We start from the raw sequence: 17,040 nt of genomic DNA on the forward strand, positions 1-17,040 counted from the left end.
CCCAGGCTGACATGTTAAGTTAGTAATCATAACCTTTACGGATGCTGCTCATGATATTTGCCCTCAGTGTGCCTGGAACATAGTAGGCAGTCGGGAAATGCTTGTTGAATTGAATTCTTCATCAGAACGTGGACTACTACTGACACATACATCATCACCAAGTTTGCCGCCTGTTCTTCAGATCATATATTTTAGAGCTATAGAAAGGGCCATTTCACTAAACCTATCGATTTTACATTTGAGGTAACTGAAGTCCTCAGATGTGAAGTGGTGCCCCTTACAACTGGTAAGAAAAGCCAGAATTCAAACCGAGGGATCTGCTGCCTCTAAATCCAGGGGCCGTTCCACAACATCATGGTGGGGAAGGTTTCACTCTGTTTAACAGCCATGTGTTACAGAGCACTGCTGCTTTTCCTTAAGTAAGGAAAAGTCCTAAAGGTTCCTGTTATACAGTTAATGCTTAATAAATACTTGTTGACTGATTTCCCTCCTGGACTTACATGGTGGAGAATATGACAGATGTTTGCAGCCCATAGTAATCCATGATAAATATCTCAGAGTATTGTGTGAAATGTGGGTGTATGTATCAAGGACATAAAACTTGAGTTTCAGAGGGAAAATTCCAGGCTTACGAAAGAGTGTGAGCAAAAGTGCCAAGATTGGAAAGGGTTGTAGAGGGATGCAAAACTGTCTGTTTTGGTTGCTGTGTAGATAGTCTATGCATGAAATCAGGATGGAGTCATTGTATAAGGTCCTCAGTGTCAAGGAGAGCTGTTTGATTGAAAGGTTCTGAGCAGAGAATTGACATGACCAAATCTTTCCCTAAGGAAAGTAAGCCTAGAAAGTGGCTTGAAGTGGGGAAGAAGCAGCATGGGAATACCTGTTAGAAGGCTATTATAATCATCCAGGAGATTGGCAGTGAGGGCCTCTACCAGCATGGTGGCAGGACAAATAGAGAGGAGGGGACAGATGTGAGAGATGTGGAAGAGAAAATAGTAAGGACTTTGAAGAATTGCCATGATGCCCCAACTTTACTTCAATTCAGCATACGTTTATTTCTTGACAAGTTGCAGGTCAAGCATACTTCATTCCTATCTCATCCTACCCTCTCCTGTCTCCATACTGTTTCTCTTTTCCTTTAAGGCCCACTTTAGGCATTACTGCCTTTATTAAGGCTTCCATAATCTCTCCCACTACCTCTCTACCACAAAGTGATTTCTAGCTCCTCAGCTTTTTCATGACACTTGACCAAGACAGAGGTCTCCTTTGCATTTTTCACACTCTTTTTTGTCATGATTATCTGTGTCCATCTCTCTCCTCTTCCATCTTTTCCCATATAGATTGTGAACCCCCTGAAAGAGTGTATTTCATCTATATTTGCAGTATTTGTTCCTAGAATATAGAAATTACTTGGCCAATATTTGTTGAATTTCAGTGGAAGTCAGTCAATAAGCATATAGGTACCAACTACATGCCAGGCAGTATAATCACCAGGGATACAAAGAAAGGCAAAACAACAACAAAAACAAAACAACAACCCCCCAAAAGGGGAGACAACATGTAAACCAACTATGTTTAAAGAAGATATAACTATATAGATTACATACTTACACTGTCTGGCACATAGTAAGCACTTTATAAATGTTGAGAAAGAGAGAATAAATTAGAGGTAATCAATAAAGAAAAGGCACTAACATTAAGGGTTTCTTGTAGAAGTGGGAAGTCAAAGTGTCCAGGAGGCAGAAATGAGGAGAGAGAGAATTCCAGGCAAGAGGGATTGATGACGAATGGGAGTAGGGATTGGGGTTAGGTGTGGGGAGATTATTGTTACTGGATTTGGAGCCTGGGAAAGTTGGATGAGAGTGAATTCACAGATGCCTATAAAAGGATTAATTTATTACAGAAAAGAGAGATGCCTCTTTTCCTGTGACCAGAGGAAAGATGAGAGTAGGTTGTTGTGCTGAGTTTTGAGCAATGGAGGAGGGTAGTTGAGGACTCCCACATCAATGGCCCCTTCTTATTGAAGTAGGAAGCTGTCATCAGCTATAATATGGAATTACTCCCTTGAGGGATAAGGGTTTAGAACAGCCCACTATAGGGAAATGAGAGAGAAAGACAAAGAGAGTAGAGTCGAAGGAATGCCGAGCTGAAATGAAGAGCTAGCTAATATTGTCCCAAATGAATAGCAGTGAAACAATTCCATTCAATGCTGCACATTGTAACGATTGGAATGATACCACCTGCTGGAGACTTACTGTAGCAAAGTGCCGCCATGAGGTGAAGGCCTCTGAGGGCAAGCCATGTGGTCAAGGTCCTTAGCGTCAGGAAGTGACCTTTGCTCGTGGGTACTGTCTATCAAGGCTACCAGCCAATCAACTTGAGGGGCCTCCCATTTCTGGGAGGAGGACACGAAGTAGGATGCGGACCCTGGCGGAGGGGTTCTGTCTCTTTTGGTTCCTGACCTTGCCATGGTGGGTCAGATGATAGGGTCTCTTAGAAATAGTTAGATTTTTACCTTTCTCTTTGATCCTAATGCTCTTTAATAAATACTTAAACAGGGGGCAGCTAGGTGGCGCAGTGGATAAAGCACCGGCCCTGGATTCAGGAGTTCCTGAGTTCAAATCTGGCCTCAGACCCTTAACACTTACTAGCTGTGTGACCCTGGGCAAGTCACTTAACCCCGATTCCCTCACTAAAAAAAAATTTAAAAATAACAATAACTAGCCTCACAAAAACCAAAACAAAACAAAACAAAAAAACAAACAAAAAATAAATAAATACTTAAACATTTAAATACTCTTGCTAAAGCTTATAATTTATTGGCGACCACTCATTAGATTTTAGATAGTTTAGCTAGAATTTTAGCCCTTTACAACATTAAGAATAATAACAATATGGGGCAGCTAGGTGGCGCAGTGGATAGAGCACCAGCCCTGGAGTCAGGAGTACCTGAGTTCAAATCTGGCCTCAGACCCTTAACACTTACTAGCTGTGTGACCCTGGGCAAGTCACTTAACCCCGATTCCCTCACTAAAAAAAAATTTAAAAATAACAATAACTAGCATTTATTTTGCCCTTTAAGATTAGCCAAGTGCTTGACAAATATCTCTTTATCCTCATAACTCTGCGAGGTAAATGCATTATTATCCACTTTTTACAGATGAGGAAACCGAGGCAAACAGAGGTTAAGTGACTTGCCCAGGGTCACAGAGCTAGTAAGTAACTGCAGCTGGATTTGAACGCAGCTTTTCCTGACTTCAGGTTTAAAGCTGGATCCACTGCGCCACCTAGCTGCCTCATGCTGAGGCTATACACCTGAAGTTTAAAGTTAGGTAGACTCAACTCCTCTGGCATAACTCAAGGTCTAAGCATGCATAGTAACCGAGGGATCGATTCAGTAAAAAGTGGACTCAGGAGCCTGAGACCATAGCTCTAGCCCTGCCTTGGCCTGACCACAGGCAGAGCGTTTTAGCCTTTCTGTTCTCGGTGTCTTCCTCTCTGTTTTTCCTGGATGCTCTTTCTGAGAGCCCCTTCCAGCTCTTAGCGCCTGTGGCTGTTAGTGGTCTTCACCATCCCGGTGTGTTACAGTAGCGCTGCTTTATGTGTTCTTTAAATGAACTGAGTTCATTTAAAAGAACAAATGGGGCGATTCAAAGGACAAATGTCACAGGAAACTTAGCGAACCCCTCCTGGCCCCCAGACCAGCATTTGGGTGGGGGGGCTCATGGTCATATCTGTCTTTTCTTTTCCCCACATTTTCACTCGTGTTGCCTACAGATCTTGAGTTTTCACTGTTCTTTCTGGCAGCCTACTAAGTGAAATGCTTCATTTAGTGACATTAGTTAAGAGCCTGGGAACAGTTTTGCTTCTGTTTCTTTGTGATTTGTGGGAGAGAGCCCAGGGATGGCTTTTCAGTGCCTGTGAAGATGGTTAGCCTTCGGTGGCTGCATCGTCTGCTTGGCCAGAGACTAGTGTTGTCATTTGGCCTCGGCTTTGAAGTGGTAATATCATAAATCTCCCAATCACTGTTATCCAGTCTGGTTTAGTATTCATGTGCATAATTTCTCCTTGTAATCTGATTACTGGTTTGAGCTGTTGCAGCTTGCAACCCGCTGCTGTGCATTTACTGTACTCCCCAGGATGCGAGTGCCTGACAGCGCTGGTCCTGGGTGATGAAAAATCTCAACACGATTTTGCTTAGACGGGCCTAGGGCTGTGGCTGGTTAAGAATTAGCTGCTAGAGGAGTTTCTGTTAGACGAATCCTTTGTTTGTGCAACCATGTTCAGAAACCCTTGGATTTCCAGCTTTGTGGAAGCTATTGAGTACTCTGAGGAACAAGGTAAGCGGCAAGAGAGTCTACAGAAAGCCATTACTCATTTCTTTCACTAATTGCCTGAATGCTCGGTTGCTACATCTCTTGTGAGGGTACTTTCTCCTAGAAATGCTAGTTACTGGTAACCAGTAAGCTATATAGGCTTATATTTCTCTCAGAGGATACTTGAAAACAATCCAAGTGCTTTAATTAGTTTATTTTAGAAATGCATTAAATTTAAAGCATTGGTTGGAGCCGGGGGGAATGGGTAGTGATGAACATTTTAGGATTTTTCTTTCCTGCTCAACAATTAGAAGTATTTCTAACACCTAAAAGCTTTCAGCAAGGATAGTTGCAGACCCCTGAATAATTAAGCTTCTGATCAAGTTAAGAATCAGTTTGGGTAGGGGAAGATTTTGTCAACCCCAATGCTTTTACGAAATCACCTCCAATGTCTGCGTTTGTTTTGATTAAATGTGGAGCAGGGTTTGCATTTTCAGTGGCTTCTTTTTCAGTTTGTGGGAGAGTATGTGCTTCCGATTTTACTACTGAAATATACCAAATAGTCAGCTCACCGCTTCAACAAAAATGAAATGTCTAGATTCTCTTGAAATCACTTGGCTTTCAGACATCACTTATCAAAAATGGCCCTTAGCAAAAGTGACAGGCATCTGTCTGATTCCGATGGTGCATTATACTATGCTTGGTAACATTTTTGCGCTGGGAGTCTCAGTTGACTTGTACAAGGCACAGACAAAATAGCTAAAAAAAAAAAAATCCCATCACAGTCAAAATATTACTGTGTCTGTTAGACACAAGGCAAAAGAAGAGAAGAAAAAAAAAGCTTAGAACTTTTCATGGGAGCTGTTTTTTCAATTTCGTGTCCCTCTTCAGTTGACAAGTTTACAAACACTAGGCTTAAGTATATATTTTGATGGGCAATGAAGTGTCAACATTTATTCCATCTTGTCTTTCTTTCCCCATAGGGCCCCCTACCCCCAAATCTTAGGTAGTGAAAGCTCATCTCCTGGGGGGATAAAGTTTCTGTAAGTGGTTTACTTGTGGTTTTCTGGGTGGACAAATGATCACTGTGCCAAAAGCTGTAAAACATACCATTAGAATGGTTATAAATTTTACCCATGCCTGGTTTTTATTAACCAATTCATTCTCTATATGTGTTTCTCCTGTGCAGAATTGTTAGCAGCTGCTCTCACATAATGTGTATCTGGTCTTCAAAAATAAGTAGTTGGTTAATAGGATGAATTTTGATGATCAAGATTTAGTTTAAAAAAGAGAAGGTGGAAGAAAACTAAAGATGTCTAACTGTAAAAGAAGCTGAAGCAGACATCATAGCAATAGGATTCCCAGCAGATGAGGGCTTCAGAGTTCCCCATCTATCTTTACCAAAGTTTACTTGATCATTTCTAAGTTTGCCTGTTCTCCTTATTGCTCCATTTTCTTCCCTTTAAATAGAGAAGTTGGACTAAAATTTCTGCAAGGGCTCAACTAACTTGCCAGTGTATTAGTGGGAAATACCGGCTGGTTCCAGAACAAATGTCAAGTTGTCTTGTCTCAAAATTACAGTGATATTAAATGTTTAGATAAAGCTTGTTTCTGGAAAAGCTGTCATATTATATCAATGACTCTTGGGACTGTTTATTTTGGCTTGGACAGGCTTGGTGGGGGTGGGCTTTTTGTTCATAGGAATATTGCTGTTAAGCCTTAGTTTCTTTTTTTTTTTTTTTTTTTTTAGGCAATGGGGGTTAAGTGACTTGCCCAGAGTCACACAGCTAGTAAGTGTCAAGTGTCTGAGGCCAGATTTGAACTCAGGTACTCCTGAATCCAGGGCCGGTGCTTTAACCACTGCGCCATCTAGCTGCCCCAAGCCTTAGTTTCTTGATCCATAAAAAGAGGATGATAATTAATACCTTTGATTTGTAGATGACTAGGTTATCTGTGGGGACATTGCTTTGTAAACTGGAAATTAAATAAATAAGGCTTTTGATTACTTTTCTGGTCCACCCCAGAAATATCTTCTTTAGACACTGAATAGTTTGGTAGGGTTTGCATAAGGAGGCTGACTTGTTTTTTGATGGTTCTTTCATAACACAACTAGGCTGTTTTCTCTTTATTTCATATTCTGTTGCCATTTCAACATCATCTCATTTCTTTACCCACAGATCTCAAAAAGGAAAAATCTAACCTCTTTCGGCTACCACATCAAAGGAGAGTATCAAGGTAAAATTATCATAATACTTTAAGGAAACGTAACTTGTTTGATATTAAGCTTCATAGAAGGCTTTGAAACATAGGAGACAAATCTTTCCCAGACCGAGCATCAAGAACATAGTGATGCTCTCTGGCTACTTATCCTTGCTGTAGAGTTCCTTCTTTGTCAAAATGGGAGTAGACAGTGCCATCTCAGAGGAATTTAAAATCCCCGCTCAAGTCCTCAGTGTTCTTAAGATTCTAATTGCAGCTCTAAGATGTTTTTTTTTTTTTAAATGATGTTACTGCCAAGAAAGATAGCTAAGTCAGGAAATGCTTCCTTTTGGGGTGTTCCCTTCCTTGGTTATCAAGTCTGGGGACTATGTCTGGTCTGCCTCACAACTGTTGTCATCCCACCATGTAATTAGCCACATATCACCAAAGAGAAAGATCATACAGCACTTTCATCCCAGGGTGGACACAAAGCTAACTCATTCACAGGTTTTTTTTAAAAAGCATGAAAGGTGACCTTAAGTAGTTTTCTATTGGTTACTCTGTTTGGAGATATTTCTGGCAAAGTTCACTGCCTTCTTTCTCCACTAGGCATGGATCGAGACAAAGCCACGTAAGAGTTTGTCCACAAATCTACACTGTGAGCTTGGCCAGCATGAAAACAAGGGGACCTAACACTCATTCCCATGAGGCTAAGTGTAGTTATAATTGTGACAGAAGCAGAGTAAAAGTACTATATACGTTGCAAGGGTCAGTGATTGATTCCCCATGTCTACTCTCTCAGTACAAAAGAAGCAAGAACAAAACAGCACGATAGAACAACTGCAGGTTATACAACTCAGCTGGATCTTAAGAAATTTCCCTTTCCTGCTCTTTAGGAAACATTTTTTTAAATTCTGCAGTTAAGATGGCACAACTTAGTCCATTGGATCCTCTTGTGGTTTACCAGGTCATAGAACCTGAACCCAAACCAAATCTCTGGAGAAAACAAGCTAATTCTAGGAGACCTGACTTGAGACAGCTGACCCAGTGGGACTAGTGAGAGGAAAAAGAGGGAAGATTCTGTGGTCATTTTCCATTGACTATCAGATACATTTCACTTCTACACAGAGGAGGTAAAAAAGGAAGGTACTGTATTTTACTCTCCCTAGTCACTTTAATACATGAGATCCAAGATCAGAGAGATCAGACTGTAGGCAGCTCAATGCACTACATGCATGGTTAATATTTCTTATAATCATAATAATGACCCCAGCCTTCAAATCAGGATAATAGTAGAATATTTTTGCTGCTGGCACTTGGATCAAATTGCCCCCTATTGCTTTTGCTGAGCATGTAAGTAGGTTAATGGGACATGTATTTTTAAAAAATTCCTCATCACTGAAGCAGATTGGTTACTCAGAGAGAGAGAGAGAAGGTAGAGATGCTAAAGAACAAAAGAGTCATGCAGAGTTAGCAAGCATTTCAAATGACCTGAGTTATGTTTTAATGATTTCTCCTTCAGTGTTTGGATTTTTTTTTTTGATAGTCAACCATTCCCCTTTCTCTTTTGCCTTTAATTTTTCTCAAACAACTGCCTCTTTCCCTACTGTCTCTATTATATGATCAACTAAAAAGAGTCACCTTTGCTACCTCTACTTCCTTACCACTTCCTAGCCACTCTTTAAAACTGGGGTCTGAGATGTTAACAGAGTTCTCTTCACTGCTAAATATGTTGCCCTTTTTTCCACATTGACCTTTCTACACCTTTTAACGCTGTTCATTTCTCTTAGACAGTCGCTTTTCCTTTGGCTTTCTGAGATACTGTTCACTCCTACACATCTAACCACTCTCCAGTCTCCTGTGCTGGATCATCTATTTTCTAGTCCCTCCAAATTAGGACCCTATGCTCAGGCCCCTTGTCTCTCTCTGTCTTCTCTTTGTCATCTCATTTATTCCCATGGATAAAGTTATTTCATTATTTTTCTGCAAATGATTCTCAAATGGATATATCTGTCTTTGCATGTGCATAACGTATACATTAATGTATATATCCAACCCTAATCTCTCATGAATTCTTTCCCCCTATATCCAGCTGCCTGCTGAACATCTCTGACTAGATCAGTACCTCAGACTCAAACTCAACATGTCACCTCACCTAAATCTGTCCTTCCTCATTTGTTTGTTGTTGTTGTTGTTTGTTTTTGTGGGGCAATGAGGATTAAGTGACTTGCCCAGGGTCACACAGCTAGTAAGTATCAAGTGTCTGAGGCCAGATTTGAACTCAGGTCCTCCTGAATCCAGGGCCAGTACTTTATCCACTGTGCCACCTAGCTGCCCCATCTTTTGTTTTTAATCTCTGTTGAGGGTAGCACCATCCTCCCAGTCACCTAGGATCATAACTTTAGATTCATCAAGTCTTGTTGATGTTACCTCTGCAATATCATTTGTATTTTACTCCTTATCTCTCTTTGTATAGCCTCCACCAATTGACTCCTGCCAATAGGCTCTTCCCTCTCTAATCCATCTTCCATACCTACCTAAGGCACTGGTTTGACTGTGTCACTCCCCTACTCAAGAAGCTTCATTGTCTCCCTGCTGACTCTAAGATGAAGAGCAGACTCTTTAGCCTCTATAACCTGTCTCAAATTCCCATTGCCTCCCCCGCCCCCCACTTCATAGCCTCTGGTTTCCAACCAGACTTGACTGATTGTTTTCCCCCTAAGTAAATATGCCATCTCATGGATAAAAAATCCTTCATGCCTGAAATGTACAATCATCTTCATTGCTGCCTTTTAAAATCCTTGTTTTCCATGAATGAAGTTCATGTGCCACATTCTACATGTGGCCCTTTCCTGTCTTTGTGTGTCCCTCATGTTCTCTGCCCACACAGACATTCCCAGAGTTCTCCTTTCACTCTCCTTTCACTCCTTACTTTTTTATGCTATCTTTAGCATACTTTTTAAAGTCCATGTTTAAGTTGTTTCACCTGGTTGAATTAAAAAGGCAGTGATAGTTTCATTCATATTTCTACAGTTGTAACAGTGGTCCACAGCAATGAAATCAAAGATCCAGTGGAACTTCTGACTAGCCACACTACCTATATATAGTGATTTGCCTAATAAATAAATATTTGTTGCATCATAGAAACTGGCGATTATTGAAATATCTGCCTTTGCCTACTTTAATCCAACCTGCAGTATAAAATTATACACTGAACAAGTATAAGTTCCAGTCTAATATATTCCAGATGAATGAGGAGTTTTCCTTATCAGTAGAAGAGAAAGAACAGAAGTCATGAATTTGAATTCCGGGTCTCTGGTTCTAAGTTACTTCCCTCTATGCATTTCAACTTATCTGCAAAATGAAAGAATTCCATTTAGATCATCTCTAAGGTGTCTTTCCAGCTCTAAATCCCAAGGGCTTTATCTTGGGTTAATATTGATTTCTGTTTTACCTTTATGCATCTATGCCCTATATTGAGCTGATATGATATGCATTAGGAATATTGCTCGTTAAAGAGCATTGATAAGCTTTCCAGGAATAAATGTACTTGAAGTGATGAAATGTCAGAAAGGTGATGGTGTTGGACCAAAAAATACTGCCAAGAAAAGATGCAGCAGATTGTCCGATTGGGAGATGAAGTGCCTCCTACCTGCTGTGGTCCTTTAGATGAGCAGAGAGGGAAGGGAAGGGGAGAGAAGAGAAAGAGAAGCGCAGACATTCAGTTTTGACAGTGGCCTTCCTGGGTAAGCAGCCAGCACACTGAGAAGAGTGCACATGCACCGTGAAGATGAATGGGGTGAGAAGGGCAGTGTTTTAGGGATGGAAGAATTTCATTTTAATACAGAAAACATTCCCAGACAGGATCTTATTATTCCATAGTCAGATAGAACACTTCTTTCTCTGCACTTGCTTTCTGTTGCTTATCTCAGCTCTAGGTTCTGTATGTGTGATGAATGAAATCATTGCTACAATGCCCCCAGTCCCACCAATTAGACACTTTTCATCATTTTTTCTTTTTTAAAAAATCCTTTTGTTCTGTCAGGCATCTAAAAAGAACCTTTGAAGAAAGGCTGCTTTTGTTTTGCTGCTTTTCTTTTTAATGGTGAGGAGTCAGTGCCAAGTGATCCTCTCTTTTCCTTTTTCAGAAATCTTTGACTTCAAGCATTATTCCTTCCTCTGAGAAGCACAATAATTAATAATAATTCATTCTCATTGTCAGTAATTAACTACGTCTATATGACACTCTAAAAATCATTCATTATGACCATGAGTTTTACCTTTTCTATAGGCAAGAACTAAGCTTGTTTTTTTTTTTTTTAATGTAAGAATCAGATTTTTAGTGTCCTAGCCTGAACAATGTGCTTAGGGAAGAAAAAATGCAGTAGAACAGAAAAAAATTCTGTAAATCAAATTCAAATAGAAATGAAGACAACTAAACTCCACATAAGGATCCCTGCCGGCTGCATGTTGACTAAGAAAACCATGGATTCATATTATCTATGTTTTATTGTATTTTTATTTTATTAAATATTTCCCAATTACATTTTAATCTGGGCAGCACTGAGGAGCGTTGTAGGCACCCGTGTGTTTGATACCTTTGCTGCAGATGATCTCTTTGCCTTATTATTTGGAAATATGGAGAAGTCCTCTTGATTTGGATTCTTAGGGTGTCTTACCCTGTGCAGTACACTCAAGGGGCAGCTAGGTGGCGCACCGGCCTTGGAGTCAGGAGTACCTGGGTTCAAATCCAGCCTCAGACACTTAACACTTACTAGCTGTGTGACCCTGGGCAAGTCACTTAACCCCAATTGCCTCACTAAAAAAAAAAAAAAAAAAAGAGTACACTCAGAGTTCCTCAATGTTTGAGAAGCATTCTGCATCCCACCTGTCCAGAAATGTACAGGGTTGTAGTAGAAATTCTATTTTAAAAAGTAATAATAATAAATAAAGATTCTATTAAACATGTAGTCACAACAGCTGGAATACTGTCTCACATCTGTAGCTTTGGGCCAATCCCTTAACCTCCCTGGACCTTAGTTGTATCAAACAACCTTTCAGGTCTCTTCCATCTCTAGATAGATGATCTTCTGGTTATATCCCCTGTCACCTCCAGTTCTTAGCTGCCTTTGGGGGCACCCTTAGTGCCCCCTTCCTCTGGAGGCCTTTCCTTACCCCCTTAGGTATTTGTGCTCCCTCCCTACTCAGATTTTCTCTATTTGCTTATATCTTTAAGTGTCATATACCCCTCAGCAACCCATCGCCAGCAAAACATCAGCTCTATCCAGGATATTTTTTTCCCTGATCTGGCCCAGGTCCTCCTACATAGTGGATGTTCAGTCAGTGTTTTCTGAATGAAAAGTGAATATTGTTATATAATTAGGTTCTAGGGACAAAATACAATCGCAGGATTACATCAACCTCTTCTTTTTTATCTCTCATATTCTTATTTCACTGTCTTTCCCCTCTGGTTATAATGCTAGGCTCTATAAAAGCTGGCTTTATACTAACAAAGGATATAGTTACCAACTAGTCTGATTTTCTCGTTTTATTTATGAGGAAAGTGAAGCCCATAGAGGTTATAGGACATGCCTCTGGTTAAACAGCCACTTAAAGGGAGGTCCAGGCAATTTGGTTTCTTGAATCTTTGTTAATTTTGTTGATGCCTGCCAGAGACAGTTTTTGACATTTTGTCACAAATATCTTGGTTTTCAGAATTTTCTTAGGCTTTGATTAACTGAATAATTTTTAGTTTTCAGAGAGAATTTTCACTTGAAGAAAAGGAACAACTTGTCAACAATAGAACATATATCGATGCTAATCTTTTAACTGTACTTCCCAAAGGTGAGTCCCCTCTAAATTATTTATCAGTTTCTGATCCATGTGAGTAGTAAGAAAAATGTTAACTCAGATTTACTTTAAAAGAAAAATCTCTCAATATTTTTCATAACATTGAGAAAAAAAATCTTCATCCACCTGGAAATGTAATGATTTCCATTCCCACCAGCCAGCTAATTCTAGTATTGTGTTTAGTCCACTCTAAGGCAATAAATGTTTTATGATCTCTCCATGGGTTTTTTTCACTGTCTTAGCTAGGAAAAGAAGAGATGGGGTGGGAGATAAACTTCATAAACCAGGATTTTCTCTACTCAATAAAAGGAGGCCAGAATTTCTTCCACAGATATCCAGCCCCAATGCCTCATTATGATATGTAGGTAACCCTTGTTTCTCAAGCTCCGTCAGTTGTCACTTAGAAGTGTGATGGGCTAAGTGGCTTACAGAATTCTGGCTTCTGAGAATTGAATGGTTTGGGGCTGCACTGTCCTGTAAAATAGATGGAAATACAATACAATTCCCAGTCCAGTACAACCTCCCTTTACTTCTTCCAGGCCAGTGAGACCTGTTAGGTTTTTTTTGTTTGTTTGTTTGTTTGTTTGTTTTTACCAACATTAATTTAACTATTGGTCATCATAATGTGTGTTATTTGTCTGTACATTCCTAGACAAACAAAACCATCTAAGTAATGATATTCTTGCTATCAATTAAACTAGAAGCCAAAAAGAAGTGGCAGCTCAGTGGAAGGGGAAGGCAGATTGTACCTTCTAGAAAGGGATTGGGGGCAGGGGTGGGGGGGGGGCTTTTTGAAGTGATTCTTAACTTGCATCTAGAGAACAAGAGCTTCATTTCATGGGATTCTTGGTCATCTCACCTTGCAGTGATCACGATATTTTTGATCATGATGATCACAAACAAGGACCACAATGGAGACAATGGCACTTATGGGCCAACATCTGTTATAGAAAATAGCAATACGTGTTATGGAGAAAATGACAAGATCACAAACCTAGAGTTGGAAGGGATGTTAGAAGATAGTGTGGTCTTTTTGCTCATAGTATTATCTAATTTGCTCAAGATCATTCAGGTAGTAAGTGGCTGAGTCAGGATTTGAACCCAGCTCTCCTGAGGTATTATATATAGATTAACTCTAACATCCATTTCAAATCTGAATCTTATAAACATATGGCAAGCTTGATACCTGGCAGCTTCAGGGCACAAGGGAAGACAGTAAAAACAATGTTGAATATTTCTGGATCAAAAAAGGAAAGAGGCCAAAGACTTAGAGACTATTCAGAGCACTCATCCACATAAGATGAATATTTTCTCAAAGAAGAGGTTCAGAAAGCACTGGACTTGGCAAGCACCAAACATCACAAAGAATGAATTTGACTATCAGTGATCTGCATGTGAGAAGCAGTACAAAATAAATAATACATAATTTGGTCACAAGATAAGTAAGAATTAGCATTTTGCTGATTCCCCCGTTTGCCCCCCCCCCCCCCCACGGACACATTAAAAGAAGCAGAGCAATGCTTCTTGTGACTCTTGTGTAATATTTGTCCATACACTCAGGTAAATCCTGATGCCTCACTTCCTTTAGTACCTCAGTGAGCTTCTGGTTTCATTTTTCTTTTTCTCTCCCTCATTCTATTTATCTGCCCAGGCTCCCAACCCTAAATTCCAGAGTCGTCTTTTATGTTACATGTTGGATGCAAGTTATCTGGAAGACTCTGCTTATGTCTGCCCTGTACTTGTCCATGTTGGTGTCATAGGGATAGGATTTTTCAGGACTGAGAGGTCTGGAACCACTGCATAATACCCCAAATGGAATGCTGTACCTTCTCATCTTCAGACCTGGTTTGTTTCAACTCTGTGGCACTTATCCAAGATAACACACATTGATGGGCTGATTCCGTAAACTATCCAGCTGGCTGTATGTAAGAATCTGGGCATGTACATTTTTTAATCCAGCATGTTTTCCCAATTTGGATAGTTAGAGTTGCATTATTATGAATTTTATTGAGTTGTCTTTGTAGTAGTTTAGGGCTAACTGTAGGAGAATTGGGAGAAGAACTTGATAGTCAAAAATCCTTTAATTGGAACTTTGGTAAGCGACCCTCAAGAACACATCTTGTTCAATAACTCGGTGGATTTGAATACTCAATCAGTGAAGAAAACAGTCCCTATAGCCACCCTCCATAGTGTTGTATAATTTTGAAATAGTCATAAGAGATAGTTTCTGAGGAGAACCTTCCAAGTTGCTCTCTTTGAATCAGTAAACATTGTAGGACCTTATCTATTGTCCAAGGCCTCTCAGCCATTTGAGTGAACATAAAGATATGGTTGGCTATGGAAAATTACCTTTCCCTTATTTTATTTTTAGTATGCAGATGGCTTGATGAGTCTTTGATAGCTCTCTTCAAATGCTTAGGTCTTTCCTACGGAAGGGGGATTCAAATTCCAAAGCCAAGGCTAGGTGAGTGCCTGGAATTGTTGGGGTCATGACAAAATGGGCCAATCTAGGAAGCAGCCCCCTCTGAACTGGTGGGCATTGTCTGAGCAGAGGCAGGGGAATGATCCATCATAGATCACTGGATCGGGGCATTCAAGGTTATCTGGTCAGATCCTCGCATTTTACAAAAGGGTACACTGAAGCCTAGAGAAGTTCTGTGACTAACCCAGACATTGAAACCCTGATCTTCTGCTTCCAAACCTGGGACTCCCCACTGCATCAAGATGACCGCCCCCCCCCCCCCCAAGTATGGTGGGTGAAGGTTACATGCTGGGCAAGTCATGTGTCCTTGGTGATTTTGTGAGAAATGGTAGAATCAGAAGTCCTCTGACTCCAAATTCAGCAGTGGATGAGGTGGTAGATGTGAGTCAGGTGACATGAGTTTGTCCATGACCAGCACCTGTCTGCCTCTTGCTACCTGTATGACCTTGAACATATCAATTAATCTATAGGCCTGTTTCTTCATCTATCGGATAAGGGGCTTGACCTAGGTGGCCTGTAAGGGTCCCGTTCAGCTCAGAATCTGTGCCCCTATAATCCTTTCCATGGAAGAAAGTAATCACTATAGTCACCTGCCATTGTCTTGTAGAATTTTGAAATTATTGTGAGAGATATTATTACTTCCTTTCCACTAGGTTGAATAGAAACATGTTCATTCATTTTTTTCAAAATAACTTTTCCCCCCCTTAATTTGCAATATGTACTTAAAGAAACAAGGTTCTCAACTATCTAGATACCTTCCACATAAATAATAATAATAAGAAATACTTCTGCCAGGTGTATACACAGGCCACCTAGGTCAAGAACAAGAAGTTCTAGACTCTTAATATACATTACTTTGATAAGAAATAAAATTTGGCATTTTGGGGATGTGATCTTAGGATGCTTCTCCTTCATTCTTGAAGAGGACCATGACAGATGTCATGACTTGCACTGAATTGGATTTAAGTGAAGGAGGGCTGTTGGCAAGATCACCAACCTCACTCTCTCCTCGAGAGCTATCTGGGTCCAGTGGCACGATATGTGTGTGTGTGTGTGTGTGTGTGTGTGTGTGTGTGTGTGTGTGTGTGTGTGTGTGTAAAATCAGGATGACTGGAGATGGCCCCAGATGTTTAAGGCAATTGGGGTTAAGTAACTTGCCCAGGGTCACACAGCTAATAAGTGTCTGAGGTGAGATTTGAACTCAGGTGCTCATGACTCCAGGGCCAGTGCTTTATCCACTGGGCCATTTAGCTGCCCCTGATCTTAGGATACAAAAATTTCCAAAGAAGGCTTCATTGTATTCTTGTTTGGAGGGTTGATCATTCCCAGAAATCATTTTAGATTGAACCCAAAGAAATCCTGACACTGTTTCTCTTTTCTTTTCTTTTTCTTTTTTTTTTTGTGAGGCAGTTGGGGTTAAGTGACTTGCCCAGGGTCACACAGCTAGTAAGTGTTGAGTATCTGAGGTCGGATTTGAACTCAGGTCCTCCTGACTCCAGGGCCAGTGCTCTATCCACTGCGCCACCTAGCTGTTGAATTTTTCTAAATAATAATTTTACTTATTTTTGTTATAAAACATCATGTGGTTAAATGATCTTTTTTTTTAAAGCATATTACAAAATATTCATGGAATTAGGATCTTCCTGAATTTTCTGTCTAGGAAAATAGGACAATGAGTTCTAGAAAAACTAGAGAAATAGAAATATTAGACATGAGCACCCTGTTTTCAGATGAGCTAGAAAGGGTTCACTGGAGAGTAACCAGGAAGGCAAAGGGCCTTGAGATCATATCATTTGAGAATCGATCAGCAGGGACTGGGAAACAAGTGGAGGCAACAGTGATGGTCGTGCGGAAGAGGATTCAGACTGGTTTTGCTCAGCCTCAGAGGGGAGCTGTAGGAGCTGTGAGCAAAAGCTAGAGGGAGGCAGATTTAGAATTAATGTAAGAAGAACTTTCTAACAATTCTAGGAGGATTGGATGGTTTTAGGAAATAGTGGGCTTTCCCATCATTGGAGATGTTCAAGCCAAGGCTAGGTGAATGCCTGGAGTGGTTGGCAAGGGGGTGAAGACCTCAGTACAGGTTGGCATGAGTAACTCCTGAAAATACTTCCAAAGCTGATTCTGATGGGGAAGAGGAAAATACCACCTACCCCAGTCCTTTTCTAATCCCACCAATTGCTGGTTTCTCTCCAT

At 40.4% G+C, this 17,040-nt stretch overlaps 1 protein-coding gene across 16 annotated transcripts in view; it reads left to right on the forward strand.

The window, feature by feature from the left end:
- Nucleotides 1-6,495: 6,495 nt before the first annotated feature.
- Nucleotides 6,496-17,040, forward strand: part of SVIL (supervillin) — a 119,835-nt gene continuing 109,290 nt past the window's right edge. For 15 of the 16 annotated variants that reach the window (XM_043967237.1, XM_043967240.1, XM_043967241.1 and 12 more), the window contains exon 1: nucleotides 12,278-12,359. The gene's annotated coding sequence lies outside the window, so the exon portion shown is untranslated. Of the gene's footprint in view, nucleotides 6,552-12,267; nucleotides 12,360-17,040 lie in introns of those variants that run through there. The other variant, XM_043967248.1, reaches the window with a different exon arrangement.

This window comes from Dromiciops gliroides, chromosome 5 (genome assembly GCF_019393635.1).
Source record: "Dromiciops gliroides isolate mDroGli1 chromosome 5, mDroGli1.pri, whole genome shotgun sequence".
In the NCBI taxonomy this organism is placed as follows: Eukaryota; Metazoa; Chordata; class Mammalia; order Microbiotheria; family Microbiotheriidae; genus Dromiciops; species Dromiciops gliroides.